The sequence below is a fragment of the Macaca nemestrina genome, chromosome 10, assembly GCF_043159975.1.
Source record: "Macaca nemestrina isolate mMacNem1 chromosome 10, mMacNem.hap1, whole genome shotgun sequence".
Lineage (NCBI taxonomy): Eukaryota > Metazoa > Chordata > Mammalia > Primates > Cercopithecidae > Macaca > Macaca nemestrina.
The window spans coordinates 35,446,243-35,464,253 of NC_092134.1; the positions used below are offsets into that span (position 1 = coordinate 35,446,243).

Genomic DNA, 18,011 nt, shown 5'->3' on the forward strand with positions numbered 1-18,011 from the left:
ATGTAGGACTCCCTGAACCCATGTCTCTGAGTGTTTGCAATGGGCTCATCCCGCATCCCTTCGGCAGTCTCTAATTTAGACTCTAGTTGTGTCTCAAGTACCCTGGCTCTGTCCTTAGGCCTATCAAAACTTTATGTCTGTCTATATTCTTCCCTGGTAAAAGAACTTCCTCCAACCCCTAACCAACCACCTGCCATTTGACATCAACATTCTTCTAATCTGAATCGTGGGTTCTACATCTGCTATTTGCTCTGTGCCACCCTCTTGTTCACAAGAAGAGCAACCCTACCTGGAATGCAGGTTGACCTCTTGTGTCTGAAAGCACTCCTTCTGATGCATTCATTTTCCTGATCTCTTTCTCTTTGGTAAAATGAAAATTAAATGTACAAGATTTATTAAAGGTGGTGGCAGTGATAGGCGAGGAGGAGGAAGAAGAAAAAATCATACAGGAGGAGATTGCTTTCAATGTCACTAACATAATAATTCATAATTCATGTGAAATGGTTAACACCTCTTGCTAAAATGGAAGCTGATGGAAGAGTCCATTTTTCTCTTATCAACTCAGACACCACTTCCTCTTCCCCCAATAAGTGACTATTACATCAGAAAGAGTTTTGAAATGTCCTTTCTAAACTAAAATATCAAGAAGCCAGATTTGACTCTCTTTCTCTCTCTCTACACACACACACACACACACACACAGTGCTTCTATGTGTATATCTGTATCTATATCTATCTACATCCACATATCTGTATCATATAGATATATCATATAGAGATCTATTAATCTATCTATATATAGTCCTTTGCAGCATATATTTTATATATATATATATTTTACATCCCTGCAATATATACATTGTACATATTGCAAAGAGCACAGAGGTCAAGTGCACTAAACTATGTGTGTGTGTGCATGTGTGTGTGTGTGAGAAAGATGTTCCAACAGTTCTGTGAGCTGTTATAACAAATTATTGAACCTGAGGGGAGGATTATGGGAACCCCTGATTTGTAGCTAAGTTGGACAGAAGTGTGGATACCCTGGACAACCGGTACTTCTGACTGGCAGTAGGGCAGTCTTTTGGGACTGAACCCTTAACCTATGAGATCTGTCTTAACTATGCATAGTCAGTGTCAGAATTGAATTAAGCTATAGGACACTCAGTTTGTGTCTGGAAAGTTAGAGAACTGGTTGGCACAAGAAGAAAAATTCCCATGCCTTTGTTATCAAAAGTGTTGTGAGCAGAGAAACAGTTTTCTTTTAAATATAAGAACTTGCCAATGTATAAATGTAACTTATACATTTAATTTTCATTTTACCAAAGAGAAAGAGATCAGGAAAATGAATGCATCAGAAGGAGTGCTTTCAGACACAAGAGGTCAACCTGCATTCCAGGTAGGGTTGCTCTTCTTGGGAACAAGAGGGTGGCACAGAGCAAATAGCAGAAAAAGAAAGAGAGAAAAAAAACTCCTGTTCGAATGGATTTAAATTTCTGTCATCCTGAAACTTTTACAATTTAGGGAGGCTTTTTTTTTTTAAAAAAAAGCACCTAAAGTTATAAATAATAACTTAATAATTAGAATGACTATTTAGAATTACAATAGAAATCCAACAAACAGTAGATTTTTAAAAGCTGACAAATACCACAAACATCACGAAAAATAACAGTTTATATTACTCAACTGCCTGACACAACTCTATAATATTTTTAGCTGCATATTCTCTAATTGTTTCTTCAAATGACTATAGTTTTGAAATGTAGTTATTTCTAGGGAAAATAAAAAACAATAATCATTTCAGCAATATTGATTAATATCTGTTTTTATTGTTAATAATTTAGAAATTTTAACACTAATTACTGGCACTATCTCACAAATTTAAGAAAATTATTATCATGTTCTGTTATATATGAGCTATTACAGATGTACACACTATTTATAATACTGGTATGTGATAAATTCTCTTTTTTACTGTCACCATCAAAAAAAAATCTTTGTAATGTTTGTGATTGCAAATACCATATTATAATGAATATATTTCTGACGGGAGAGAAATTCTGTTCTGATAGACATTAATGAGAAGTAATTGCCCCCTTTTCAATTTTACATGTCTGCTAATAAATTTTCCACAGACTAGCTCCTGGTTCCACACAGTTGCAACCTGTTTCCCCTCCAGGATCCCACATTCTTCCTGTGCCACTGGACATGCTAATATCATGGTGATATGGCCCTTGGCCCTGCACCTTGATATCATGAAGCTAAATGAGTTAGTGCAATGAATGGTAGAAGTGTGCCTGGAAGCCATTTCATCAACAGAAAGACGAGCAATAACTTGACTTCACTCAGAGGGAACCGAGCTACACAAATACATCCACTAAACACAAATTAGTGTATGATTAATCCCATTTTCCCTTAGTCAGATTCCCAAATTACCTGCAGCTACATCAACAATATCTGACTTGAAGGAAAGTATGACACAGCGGAGAGTGGAGTGGAAAGAAACCATGGCCTTCAGTAATTGTGGTAGTTATTTCATTTTTGCAAATTTTACACATTTACAGAATCTTGGAAAAGGGGTAGTGCAATTGAAGATTTCCAAAGTTTCAGTTTCTTAGCTTCATGGTAAATCCAACTCTCTTCAAGCCGGTATCTTCCTGAGTGCTTAGGAAAGATGGGAAGCTAAGCTCCCCCATAAAATGCTATTGATGATGACTTAGCATTTAGAGACTATTCTTTGAGAAAAAGCATTATCAAAGACTGGAGATAAATCATACTTAGTAATTAGAGTCCCAAAGCAAGGTACCATACAGACATTTCTCATGTCAACTGATGGGAATGTCATAGAACACACTACAAGAAAAATCCAAATGGGTATGTTAGTATTCCCACAGATCTAATTTCTTATTGGGAAGAAACAGTATTTTACTGTCAGACACAAAGTGTCTTATTTATAATTTATTGAATATTATGACACAATAAGAAATATATATTTGGTCTCTGTCTCTTGTTCTGACACAAAGCTTCTAAAACCCCTGCAATTTCCTGAGTGATGGGGTTGACAAAAATGTCTCACACAGAGCTCCTAAATCCTTTGGAAATTTTTGGGTGACATTAGAATCTCTTGTTCTAATGAGATGACTCTTAGTGTGCTCATAAATAGCTTCAGGAGAAGAGCTGGTCATCAGAAAGACCAAACCATGATTAGAAATGTGAAACTGTCAGCCCCATTCCCTATCATATGGGGAGGAAAGAGGAACTGAAGATTGAGTTAATGGTCAATCATACCGATATGATAAAGCCTTCAGAAAAATCCCTAAACGCTGGAATTTGGAGAGCTTCTAGGTTGGCGAATGCACCCATGTGTCAGACGGGTAGCATACCCCAATCCATGGGAACAGAAGTTTCTGTTCAGGACCCTTCTGGACATGACCCCATATACCTCTTCATCTGGCTGTTGATTTATAGCCTTTATAAAATACTTTGTAATAAAAATGTTAAGTAAAGTGTTTCCCTGAGTTCTGTGAGCTGTTATAACAAATTATTGAACCTGAGGGGAGGATTATGGGAACCCCTGATTTGTAGCTAAGTTGGACAGAAGTGTGGATACCCTGGACAACCGGTACTTCTGACTGGCAGTAGGGCAGTCTTCTGGGACTGAACCCTTAACCTATGAGATCTGTCTTAACTATGCGTAGTCAGTGTCAGAATTGAATTAAGCTATAGGACACTCAGTTTGTGTCTGGAAAGTTAGAGAACTGGTTGGTACAAGAAGAAAAATTCCCATGCCTTTGGTATCAAAAGTGTTGTGAGCAGACAAACAGTTTTCTTTTAAATATAAGAACTTGCCAAACAGGCATGGTGGTTCATGTCTGTAATCCCAGCCCTTTGGGAGGTTGAGGCGGGAGGATTGCTGAGCCCAGGAGTTTGAGATCAGCTTGGGCAACATAGCAAAATCCCATTTCTACAAAAAAACACAAAAATTAACCAGGGATGGTGGCATGCTCCTATAGTCCCAACTACTTGGTGAACTGAGGCAGGAGGATCACTTGAGCCCAAGAGTTTGAGGCTGCAGTGAGCTATGATCATACCACTACAGTTCAAACTGGACAACAAAGTGAAAGACCCTGTCTCTTGAAAAAAAAAAAGAAAAAGAAAAGAAAAGAAAAGAAGAAGGGAAAAAAGAATATACTTTAAAACATTTATAGTTTTTATCCTTTAGTATAGATTTCAGTCATTCTCAAATTCTGCTGTTGTCTGTAAATCCTCTGGGCAAGTGACTGAGCTTTATGGACACTACATCACTAGTATAGTCTTCAGTCCTGATTTTGATGTTCAAGTTGGGCTAAACGAGGGTAAATAGCCCCTATATAGTATTCTGTCTTAATAAGTCTTTTTTGCTGGGTATGCTGCAAGTTACAGAAAGATAACATATTTCAAAGACTGAAAGAATCACCTGTATTATGAGTACACTATTTGCAATAACTAAAACTAGACATTCTGAACTGAAAGCTTAAAAGTATAGTGGGCTCTTCAGGTGGTACATAGAAACTAGAGCAAATTAAGGAAATGATGACAATAGATCCCATAAACTGATGAATATGCTCTATGACAAAATTTAAACAAGATTTAAAATGCTAATTATAAAATCTATGATGGTTGATAGTGAAATGAATTACTTTTCTATTATGAAGGAGATACACAAAAACACCAAATCACTGTAAGAAAAAGAGATACCCTTATTGAACAAAGCTAAGTGTGAGACATATGGGGAGTCATGAAGTCAAGATCCTGACTCTGAGTGTAAAGAAATAGAAGCATAAGCTACTACCACAGCATTCCAGAGGATATGCTCTTGCTTCTCGAATGCTTACCTTGAGTTATGGAAGGAATCATGTTTGCTTTATATACGTATCTATTTCTTATGTGCATAATTAAGAATTTGTTAAAGAAATCTAGGGCTGACAAATCCCATAAAGAAGTTACCTAAATTCTTTTTCTTTGGGATAAAAATATCTCTAGGCTGCTGCTGGTGCTGGGGCCCGAGGAGGTCCGCGCCGGAGGAGGGCCGCAAGAACTGAGCGAGTGACAGACGCACCAGCCATCAATGCTGCAACCTTGTAGGGCCTCCATGGACCCTCTACGTGAGTGTAGAATGAGCCAAGCAGACTCAAACACAGCAGCTATTCCACATGCAGTGGAAGATATTCAAGGAGACGACAGATGGATATCTCAGCACAACAGATTTGTCCTGGATGGTAAAGACAAAAAGCCTAATGTTCTGTTTGTTGGAGACCCCATGGTGCAGTTAATGCAGCAACATGAGATATGGCGAGAGCTTTTTTCCCCATTTCACACACTGAATTTTGGAACTGAGGAAGATACAAGACATGTTTTATAGAAACGAAAGAGTAGAGAACTGGAGAATATTAAACCTAAGGTCATTGTTGTCTGGGTAGGAACAAACAACCATGAAAATACAGCAGTAGAGTTAGAAGGTGGGATCAAGGCCATCATTCACTCTATCAATTTATCAATATAAGGCAACCACAAGGCAAAATTCTTGTATTGGAAGTGTTACCTTGAGGTAAGAAGCCCAACCCTTTGAGGCAAAAGGTGAACTAGCTTCTCAAGGTTTCCTTGCTGAAGCTTGCCCACGTGTAGGTCCTGCATACAGATGGGGCTTCATGCACCCTGACACTGCCATGTCCTGCCATGAGATATTTGATTTTCTGCATCTTACAGGAGAGGGCTGTGCAAAGCTCTGCAGAGCCCTCTATGAACTGATCGTGCAGCAGATGGAGGAAACACCCAAGGAGAAACAAACCACCATTGCCTGACTGGCTCCCATCAGTGTTAATCTCTTCCCAGCTTCCTCGATCAGTTATGTCATTGGTACTACAGAATTCATCTCTTTCTCAAGGCACGTTGCATTGCAGAATGTTCCTGGATGTTCGGATCTAGTGTTTGAAAGGGTAGAGGGATTTACACTGGTCCTGCATGTAGAAGGTTTAGCCTAGGAAAAAAAAATTAGCCTAGGAAGATTGTTGTTTAAATTTATATGAAACCAGAAGGAGACTTTTTAGTTGTATGTGTGATGCATTTGTTGACTTATCACTGTTTTTTCTAGGACAATATCAAGTCCAAGTACTGAACAATACGAAGATTTATTTCTTGGCCTCGCTTTCTATGGGTTATATCATATATAATAATTATCAGAATCACACCTACTTGGCTTAAAAACAGATTTTTATTCTCATTTTTAAAGATCATAATTTAGCCTTTTTTCTTATTTTGCTTTATTCATATGTATCCTCAATATTTTCTTAACATGTAGCAACAGATTGAACATGCTTGCTATTCAAATATGAGAGATACTATAGTTACAAGGGAATTTGTTCCACTTTCTTAATCCTTCCTATGCTTAGCAGTGAAAAACAAATTTTGCCCCATGCGGGGAATCCTTTGGAAGGTTTTTTGTTTCTGTTTTTTTGTTTGTTTGTTTTGTTTTGTTTTGTTTTGTTTTTTTGAGACGGAGTCTCGCTCTGTCGCCCAGGCTGGAGTGCAGTGGCGCCATCTCGGCTCACTGCAAGCTCCGCCTCCTGGGTTTACGCCATTCTCCTGCCTCAACCTCCTGAGTAGCTGGGACTACAGGCGCCCGCCACCGCGCCCGGCTAATTTTTTGTATTTTTAGTAGAGACGGGGTTTCACCGTGGTCTCGATCTCCTGACCTTGTGATCCGCCCGCCTCGGCCTCCCAAAGTGCTGGGATTACAGGCGTGAGCCACCGCGCCCGGCCTGTTTTTTGTTTAGACGGAGTCTCATTCTGTCACCCAGGCTGGAGTGCAACAGCATGATCTCAGTTCACTGCAACCTCTGCCTCCTTGGTTCAGGCGATTCTCCTGCCTCAGCCTCCGGAATAGCTAGGATTACAGGCACCCACCACCACACCTGGCTAATTTTTTTGTGTTTTTAGTAGAGACGGGGTTTCACTATGTTAGTCAGGCTGGTCTCAAACTCCTGACCTCAGGTGATCCACCCGCTCAGCCTCCCAAAGTGCTGGGATTACAGGCGTGAGCCACTGCGCCCAGCTGGAAGGTATCATTTTTATGTTGCTAAATATCATGTCTATAATAAACCTATGCCTGCAGTCTTTCCTCTTCTCTATTAGCCCCCACGTCACTCTTATGCTATTACCAATGTAGAACTGATTCTTTTGTGGTGTTCTGCACTATAGAGTCTGCGTAGTGCTGCCCGTATTCAGAGTTCTGGTATGTTTTGTTTGTTTTTCCCTTAAAATCTGTTATAGTTTCCTTTTTTGGACAAAAAACAAAAAACAAAACAAAAAAACTCTGCTTCCCATTCCATAATACCTGCCATTATTTCAAGTTTTGTAATATCTCAAGGTGTATATTTTATTTTTTTAATTGACTTTGTTTTTAAATTAAAGCAGTCCAGAAAAGTTTGGTCTTTTCCCATGAGGAAACAAATGAAACTGCTCTTCATAATAGCCATTCTGCTTTTATCCCGCCAGTTTAGTAAAAAAGAACCAGATCTGTTTAACTTTTAAGGTTTCTCATTAACGTACCTTCACCTGAGAATTTCCTTCAAGAGAGCTCTTTATGATCTTAACGTTTGCTTGAGCTACAAGAACTGCCATGTAAAAATAAATAATGGGACAATAGACGGTATATTGTTCAATATGCCTGCAGAATATGTATAAACTGGATGTACAGACAGATATTGTGAACTAGACCAGGTGGGTATTGAAGTAACCCATCAAAATGTGCTCTGCAGTGATTCTGCTTAATGTTCAAATTCAATAGCTAAGGTGTATGTTTTATGTTCTGCTCACAAGGCAAATGGCAGTGCCTTTGTGTGCTGGAGGAGGGGTTGCTGATTGGTGCTAAAACCCACTTCTGATTGAGAGGGATAAAAGTTGGGCTGAATTTTTTCTAGTCAAGACTCCCTCTAGATTTGTTTTGTTTTTGTTTTTTTTTTTTGTTTCTAAAAAATACATACTTTAAAAATGTATCATGTCTTCATTAATAACAGAAAATACACGTGGTGCTCACTAAATTTGTTTACTACGTTAAAATTTCCTTTTTATTTTTAGTAGTCCAGGTTCTTGAGTTTTTCAAGACAGATTGTTGTTGTTGTTGTTTTAACTGAGGTACAGTTGTATAGGAAGGAGAATTAAGCCAGAATTTTGTGTGTGCAAAGACAATTTCCTATCCAGATCTTTTTCTGTTTGTCAGAGAGTGAGAGCACGGTCCAAATAAACCCAACTGAGCATGCGATTTTAGCTTTTCTCTTGACGGAGGATCAAATATCCCTTTGTGAGCTGGGCTTCTGCTTCTTTGCTTATGTATGTAAACTTCAAATATCACTACATTCTATATCTACCATAGCTATTCAGGCAACAGTATTCTAATAGCCAGCCTTTAATCAAAAATCTGCCTCATTACTAATGTGCAAAAAAACAAAGATAAAAATAGGTCTAATCCTAGGTAGAAAAGACGTTTTTCCATTCTTCAATATCTCTAGAAAGAGATTCAGAACCATGCTAAGACAGAATTTCAATACTTACATTGTTCTCATCAAAGATAAATTCATTCATCTAACCATCTTACAGAGTAATCTTTGTTCTTGTTTTGTTCTTTCTATAAAAAAAAATAAAGATCAACCTGTTCATAAGTTTTTGCACCTATTCACACAATTTTGCTAAACTCTCTCTCCAAGTTCTGCATTTTCTTTTCTGACCAGAAAAATTCTATTTGCTTTGATGTTTTGTCACATAAATCTTAATTCATCTTTTATGATTCTTCTTTTAATTTGATCCCTCTTTAGTTGTACAGCTCAGTTTAGCTCATCTTCTATAAAAATGTATTGCATCAGTCAAGAATATATTTGACTGCAAGTAACAGAAAACCCTAACACATACTTTCTTAAACAGGAAAGGGATTTGCTTGTCTCATGCAATAAAAGCATGGGGGTAGGTAGTAAGGGCAGGTTAGTAAGGGCTCAAGATGTGATTAAAACTCCATGTGTTTCCCCAATATTTCCCCCTCTGCACGAGTCCTTCTTCAGCATGTGTATAATCTCATGGTCACAAAATGGATGCTGTACCTCCAGGCTCATGTTCATGTTACATGCAGAATGATGCAGAAAAAGACTACAATCCTCTCACGAAGTAGTGGAATCTGTTTCCTTACCCATTGAGTCTGGTTTGGCCTTGTGACTTGCCATGACCAACAGAATGTGAAGGAATCAAAGATATTCCAGCCACAAGAAGAGTTTTAAAATCTGCTTTGGTGCCACCAAAACAGCCTGCTAGAGGATGAGAAGCCATGTGAGGCAGAGACTGACTATTCCAGATGAGGCTACATTAGACTGGTGACCCCTCAACTGACCCACATCTCACCACAACACATGTGTGAGCCAGCCAAGACTGTAAGCGCTGCCCAGCTGAGCTCCACCTAACTTGGTGACCTAAATAATTGTGAGTTTTAAGCTGCTAAGTCTTGAAGTGTGTTTTTACGCAGCAAAAGTTTACTAATACACATGGGCTCTTCAGAATTGCACAATTCCCACCCCATCTGCACCTGCAGTTTCCTTAACCTAAAGGAATGCATTTCTATTCTGGCTGAATGCTTACCTCTCATTCTTCATTAGTAGAAATTGAGTGGAGCTGTTGGCTTCTTTCTGCTGAACTCCTTTCAGCAGCAAGGAGTCCTTTGGACAACCCAACAATGAGCCCAAGCAGCTTTCTCTTGGGTATGTCCTACACATGACCTCACATTTTTAGCTCAGATTAATTCTGGAGGAGCAAGCTGCCTAGCACAGTCACCCCTTCTTCTCTTCAGATGTTGTTGTGGGTGAAAGATCCCAATATAGTATCCCACAAACTTAGAGGATAGTTATCAAGTTCTCTGAATCATCCTAAATTCCCTCTCTATTGGCTTGAGGTGGAGGTGGAAGTACCCCTCCTACACTTTAGTAAATGAGTGAGACTCACGACACACCAGCTGCCTCCAAAACTCCTCTGCAATCTCCAATAATCCAACTACTGCTACCCTTCTTGGGGTGCTGGGCTAAGAATCATGTTTTTTAAGAGACAAGGTCTCACTCTGTCACCCATGCTGGACTCTGGTGATGAGATCTTAGCTAATTGCAACCTTGAACACCTGGATTTCACGTGATTCTCCTGCCTCAGTCTCTTGAGTAGTTAGGACCACAAGTAGGCACCAGCATGCCTGACTATTTTGTGTGTGTGTGTGTGTGTGTGTGTGTGTGTGTGTAGAAATAGGGTCTCACCTCTTGCACATGCTAAGAATCTTTTAACAGATTTTAAAAGTAACATTCCTTTCAAATTCCACATCATGGTTTCTCATCTCACATCAGAATGTGACACCAATTTCCATTTTATCATCCTGTACGCTGAGATAAAGTAGTCCCCACATGCAGATTTTAAGTTTATTAGCAAATACTAGAGTCATTTTGGGATAGAGGCAGAGAGGGGAGGAAGTTAGATAACTGCTTTTCAGAACTCAGAACTGAACAGAAAGCAAGCCATGTCTCAATTCAAATTTTAATCACAAAACTTTAAATTCACTTGAACATCATCCTTATCACTTGGGATTCAAAGCTACCTGAAGGACTATAAACAAAAGGTAATGAATGCAAGCGAAGAGGTGTCATAAACGTTAAGACGATTCCTGGTGGGGTGCGGCAGAAAGCAGCTGCCCTACAATGTCTGTTCTGATTTAACATCTTCATTCATAAGCCAGAATAGGGAACAGACAGCGCACTGATGAAATTCACAGATGGTACTCATTTGGGAGATATTATGAATACCAGGGATATCAGAGAAATGATACAAAAGGACCTAGAGAAGGAATAACAATGAGACTTGACTTTGAAAATGCAAAGTGATATGTCAGAGTGTAAAAAAGGAAATCTTCAACATTTAAATAGCAGGGAGAAACTGGAAGTCAATGTTTAAAGTGACATCAAGTTAGATAATGGAATGAAAATTAAAAATGGAAACTTTTAAATACAGCAGTGAAATTACTAGTATATCTTTTAATCTTCTTGAATCACTGAAAGCTTAATTAGGTATCCTTCTGATGTGCTCCTATATCTCTATCTTGTCACATTGTTTTTATACATTACATTTGATTTGTTTATCCTTCCCTCCAGACTTTGAGCTTCTTGAACACAGAGACTGGGTTACGTTCATCATCGTAAACCTGGGGTCCACCTCAGTGATGAGCACATGAGAGGCACTGGATAAATACTTCCTGAAGATAAAAATGAACTACTTCCAATAGCATCTTTTTGTACAGAATGCAATGATGCAAAATTATCTGGTAACATGTAGATTTTCAGAACTCTATAAGTAAAGAGGAAGGATTATGAAGAGTTGGCAATAATAGTAATACCATCTTTCATTGGTATAGGTTTTTCATAATTATTGTTTGAGGAGAAAAATATAAAGACTTTAACTCTTACATTTAAAAGAGACAGAGAGGGTCAGTCATGGTGGCTCATGGTGATTTGGGTGGCTGAGGTGGAAAAATTGCTTGAGGCCAGGAGTTGGAGACCAGCCTGGGCAACATGGTGAGACCCTGACTCTACAAAAAATAAAAAATTAGCCAGGTGTGGTGATGGGTTCGTGTTGTTCCAGCTACTTGGGAGACTGAGGTAGGAGGATCACTTGAGCCTAGGAGATGGGGGCCTCAGTGGGCCATGACTGCACCACTGCACTCCAGACCAGGTGACAGAGCAAGACCCTGTTTCAAAAAATAAAAATATAAAATATAAATGCATAAATAAATACAAAGGAGAGAGAGGGGGCATTCTTTACTATAGAGAACACATTTGAGAATTATAGATACTGTCTGATTTGTAGAAGATACTTATGTCAACTTGAACATTACATTAGACATTCAAAGCATGTTAGCATAGTGTGCAGTAGGATACAGCAAAATGCAGAAGTTTATAGCAGTGGTTTACTGAGTATGGCTTAGGAACCTGTGTTGGTCTCCCAAACTCTTTTAAGGGATCCACAAAGTCAAAAGTATTTTCATAATTATACTGAGATGTCATTTGCCTCTTTTACTCTCATTCTTTCTTGAATGTACAGTGGAGTTTTCCAGAGGCTAAATAACATGTGTTGGTATCACCCAATGACTAGTGGAATGTTTGCTTGTATATTCTTGTGCTTTACATTGTTCACAGCTTGAATTTCTAATACAATAAATATTCGTAGATGTAACACACACAAACAAAAGCTTTCGGGGACCCTTAGTCATTTTTGATAAGATAAGGCAGTCCTGCAACCAAAAAAGTTGAGAACTGCTGGCTTAGAATTCATTCTTTCGGGTCAAACATAGATTGAAATCCCCATTTTACTGATTTCTCAGTTATTTACCTTTTATATGCCCTCATGTCCTGGGTATAAGATGAATATTTACCTCATGGAGTTGTTGTGAGAATTAAACAAGAAAATACTAGCAAAGAACAGAGCTCAGTGCCAACTCCTCAGTCAAACTTAATAAGTAGTTTATCATCATTGTAAAGGAATGAAAACATGGTGACTTTCAGGAGCACTTTTATGACCCTTTGGAAACCAGGTTTCCTTTGCAGTACCCCATTCATCCTCCAAGGAGAGCAGAGGAGAGAAGGTGAGAGGGCAGAGTCTTCATTCCTCTTCTTGCCTAGAAATCAATGAGAAATAGATGATTCTGCTGCTTCTGACTTCTGAGGGCATGGATTCATTAATTTCAAACCTGCCCCTGGTAGCGCCTGTGTGTAAATCAGAACATGAAACAGATGATGTCTCCCCTCTGGTGGTTAGAGCAGGAAAGGGCATCAATTTCAAGCAGGAGGAGCAAAGGGGCTCCATGCTTCTTAGCAATGGCCTTTACAGAGACACATCCCTGCCATGGACAACAGTCCCAGGTGGAGAATATCAAAGATCATACTTTTTCTTTCCTTAGAGGAAGCTGGTTCCTAAGGACTGCTGCATTCAAAATAGTAATATTAATACAAATATTATAAACTATAAGGATAATCAGATTTATATTTCTCTGACATTTCCCAGTGAACACTTCCATTTGCATAGACATCAAATATCAGAGCTGGAAGGATCATGGTGATTATTGGAACTAAGCCTCTAATATAGAGATGACATGAAGAAAAGGGGACTCAGAAAATTTAATTGACTTGCCCAAGATTATACAAATAATGAAAGAACCACGGTCTTATTAAAACTCGTGATAACTTTACATGCAGAGTGGATATTGTCTATTACACCCAATTTGCAGGTGAGAGAACTGAGACAGGTTAAACTATTTCCCCAGAGTTACCTACTGAGTAAGTTGCATAGCCAGGATTCAAGTCCATGTCATCTGAGGGGACTTCACTACTTTATCTTCAGCATTACTATCACATTTTCAGGGACCCCTACTTCCTAGAAAAATAACTGTAAGGAATAATGCTTCAGGAAACACTGCTAGTAGCACAAATGTTACTATCCTTGCCCTTCTTTCTCCCATCAAACATTTCAGTCCTGCTATACCCTTACATAGCTCTGTGCTGTCTCAAGAGTTCCCAGTGTGTCCCTAGGCTTTTAGAAGCCTGTATACTGGGCAGAATGGGCAAATTCATGAGAGATGCTGATACTACTGAAGAATTAGACTCCTCAGGCAGAACTGATGACTCTGATCCAGGAAGCACCAAAGGGCTGTCTTGCTCAGAGCTAGTTCCTCTACCATTTTGCTGCTGTAGTGGATATCTGTCCCCAACACCTGTTCATTTACATTACACTTTTGAAGGGCACACAATAGACATGTAATTTTGGCAGGGTGATGCTTTTCATATAAATATAGATTAGTTCCATATTGAGATCAGAAGAAATAGGGTTCTATGGTAAAAGCTACAGTCGTGAGCAACTGGAGGGCATTGAGTATCAAGGAAAGTCTTACTGTATTTCCCTCAAATCTGATCTTTTTAGAGATATTCTTCTTTGATCTCTAAACCTGTCAAAGCTGGCTTGTTTTTACCCATTTCCACAGATCCCTTTACCTAGCTCCATCCCAGACACTCTAGTTATTGATCCTTTAGTTTCGTTTATTCTAGTTAATGAGCCAACTAGGTAGCCCATTTGTGCTGCCGAGAAGTCAATGCATATCCATATCACAGGTACTTCTCTACATCAAGTCTGTGGCCAATTGTTGTATACTACCTGCATCTTTGCCCATTGGGAGGGCTTCAGGCTCACCCATGTGGTGGCTGCCATGCAGTAGCAATCTATTTCTAGCAAGCACCAGTATGTCTTGCTGACACATCAGTGAACTGTGTCTTAACTCCCCACCAACAGGAGTAATGGGGGGCTTGCTGTAGTCTGATACTTGCCAAGAGAGCTGGTAATGCTGGTAGATGAGGTAGTAGCAGCTATAGCCAAAAAGACAACAGTAGCAGCTGGGAGACAGGGGAAGTTAAGTGAATCTGAATGGATGCATACTATTTATATGAATAGTATAGATAGCCCCACAAAATTATTTGACCATAGAACAAGTTCTATTAATATCTTGAAGATTTTGTAGAATGCATTGTGGGACACACTGTTTACAGGGGTATTTCTGTTTTATGGATACCGTACAGGTTTGAACTACATAGATGAATTAGCAATTATCTTTCTAATATTGGAAAAGATCTTTTTCCTTCTTATGTGTAGCTTCTGATTATGATATTTAGAGTATAGGAGAAACATTTATGGACACAGCTTTTGGTTCAATGCCTTTCTCTGCTGCTTATAAACCCTGAAACCTTGAGTAACTTAACTTTCTGAGCTTCAGTTTCCTCATCTCTGCAATGCAGATAATAATGGCTATATTCCAGGATTTTTGCTATGAACTTAATACATGGAAATGTTTATAATCATGATTACCACTTAGGCATTAACTACTCCACTAGCTAGCCAAGAAAAACAAGGTTATGCTGCAATAACAAATCAATTTCAAAATCCCATGGCTTAACACAACAAGGATTTGTTTTTCACCCATACTACACATCCATTGTGGGTTAGTGAGGGCTACGCTCAGAACCCAGGCTAATAGTCCCCCTGGTATTATAACTGAACCATCTGAGATGTGTGAACCTTTCAGTCACCCAGCAGAGGAAGAGAGCTCTGGAGAGTCTTGCACCAGCAATTAAAATCTTTGGCCCAGAAATGACACGTGTCATTTCAGCTCACAGCCTGGTGGCTAAAGATATCCTCATGGACTCACCTGATTGCATGGTGGTTGGATGCAGTGGAAGCCCCATCTGTATTTGTTGAATGAATAAACAAAGGAATAAACCAGTGAATACAAATTTTAATTTGTATATAGTGTTGTTTCTATGTGCCCCCAAACTGCGATTTATACACATTTTTTTCTTGTGTAATAACTAAATGGTTACAACTGGGTAGGTATACAATTGGCTGTGAGTACTGATACAAATACACTTTTATAATATATGATTTTAGTAAAATTGTCAATCATTATGTTATGTTCCTTTGCAGCATCACTTTAGAGAGAATAACTCACAAGCCCTGAAGTCCTGCATTTGGTTTGGCTCATTTCAAAACTACTCAGAGGAATTTGACAACGACATTAGGTGTCTCCATCACAGCTTTATGGATCAGTTAATGTGAGCTCACTTTCAAGTCAGAATCTAAACGTCCAGGTGCATCTTAACTCTGAACCCTTTGAAGTTTACTCATCCTCATTTAATGTGATAATGTAATCTATATGTTCAGAATCCATTTGAGGGGCAGTACAGGGAAAATGGCACGCAGAAGGAAAGATGAACTGCTCTCAGGGGTGAAATCTATCTCACACGTGCATTTATCTTGGGCAGACACTGTTGTTTAAACTAAAGATAATCACAGGCAGTTCTGTGACATTAACCTGCTTAGTTACTCCTGAATAAAACCAGGAATGAAAATGAGGGCAAAGGTGAGCAGTGACTATGAGGATTATTTTATTTCTATGCTAACACTGTTTCTTCCTGCCTTTAGGAAAATGGTACCTGTGTGTTAGAAGCTCACATTGATTTCTGAAGTTATAATTAATATACTTGGGCTGTTGTTACATATGAAAGATGAGAAGGCTGAATACTCTATTTACTCTAACAATGCAGCCAGATTACCACTTTAATGCTCAGAAAAGGCTCCGCCATTACCATAAGCTCCATGGCATTATTCAGAAGGTACCGCTTACTCATTTTATTTTCCTTGTCCTTCACCATATTCTAAATAGCTAAAAAGGTAAACATATTAATAGGCTTAGTATATCCCCCTCCACCCAGAAAGAATGTGAAGGATAACATCTATCCTGAAAAAAGACAAAAGAGAAGAAAACTCATTCAGAAAAATAAACAGGAGAGGAGTAAGCCTGAAGGGTGGATGGTGGGGGGAAAAGGGAAGCTGAAAAATAGAATTTACATAATGAGCAAAGGAAAAAGGTTAAAGCCTTTTTAAAATTCGTTTGCTGCCTCTTCTTAAGAATGCCTCAAGGATTAGAATAGACATTAGTCATATTCATACCAAATATGAGAAATGCAGCCTTAGGATAGCCCTTTTAAAAAAATTCTTCAAGAAACAAGCAATTATTTCTTATCTATGGGAGAAATCATTGGAATAGGGAGGGGGAGCACACAGTTGAAAAAAACAAAAAACAAAAGAGAAAAAACTGGCAAGACCCTGAGGAAGTAATGCCCTCCACTTCAAACATTGAGAATGGCTGTTTGTTATCATGAAGCGACCCTGTCAGGTAGCTTTCAAATCTTCTGAATTCTTTCTTACCTCGTCTCTCACTTCAAATAAGAAGCAGCTGCCTATCATAAAATGAGTTATCAAAAACTAAACCAATGGAAGTTGTTTGCACAACAGTCAATCTGGGCTAACTGCAACAAACAAAATGAAGCGAAGAAATCTCAAATGCTGCCGTTATATTTGGTAAAGAGCTCAAGTATTTCCCTACATTCTCACAGTGGTCCATATGTTACCACTGTGGGTTTCATGTTGGTTCTGTGACATGTTTCTTAGCTTCTCTGATGGACACAAATGCCCCTTTTGTGTTTTCATGGTAGTGTGTACCTCTCCTTTGTAACTCTAACGACCCTTGAAATTCTACATTTACTCAAATGTTTATTTTAGTAAATTTTGTCTTCTCTACTCATTTGGTTCCCTGAGGACAGGGGATATGCCATTTCCTGGTTGACCATTGTGTCTCTATCTCTTGGCAGAGGTCCTGGTACAGGCAGACAGGCAAATGATATGTGTTAGGTAAACAGATGAATGAAGTAGGCGAACCTGTTAATTAGTTCAAGTTAAAGTCTCAGAAAATAACTACCTTTATTTTCTTCTTCAACTCTCTTTCTCCTGTTGCCCACCCCTTATTCTCTGAGTACTTTACCTAGGAATTCTGTCTTCAGTTACTTTTTCTTATACATGTAAATTTCTTATTTTAGAACAGTGTTAGATTTACAGAAAAATTGCAAATATAATAGAATTCCCATATACCCTGATTTCAATTTTCCCTATTAACATTTTACATTAGCATTTGTCACAATTAATGAAACAATATTTATACCTCCTTCTTATTAACTAAAGTCCATACTTTATTCAGATTTCCTCAGTCTTTACCTAATGTCATTCTTCTGACCCCATCCAAGATACCATATCACATTTAATCATCATACTTCCTTTAGTTCTTCTCGACTGTGACAATTTCTCAGGCTATCTTTGTTTTTGATGACCGTGACAGTTTTGAGGAGTACTGGCGGGATATTCCACACAATGTCTCTTTGGGGATTTGTCCAAAGTTCTTCTCATGATTAGATTAGGGCTATGGGTTTAGGGGAGGAAAACCACAGAGGAAAAATACTATTTTTCACTACATCATATCATGGATACGTACTATCAACATGACGTCACTGTTGTTGACCCTTGATCACCTGGAT

General features: G+C 38.7%; 1 long non-coding RNA gene and 1 pseudogene across 1 annotated transcript; both read left to right on the plus strand.

Annotated features, from left to right (window-relative positions):
- Nucleotides 1-6,210, plus strand: part of LOC105483652 (platelet-activating factor acetylhydrolase IB subunit alpha2 pseudogene) — a 99,878-nt pseudogene extending 93,668 nt beyond the window's left edge.
- Nucleotides 2,132-16,074, plus strand: LOC105483651 (uncharacterized). The gene is made up of 3 exons (XR_011608932.1): nt 2,132-2,523; nt 11,199-13,327; nt 15,568-16,074. It is a non-coding gene; the product is annotated as an uncharacterized lncRNA (long non-coding RNA).
- Nucleotides 16,075-18,011: the final 1,937 nt, after the last annotated feature.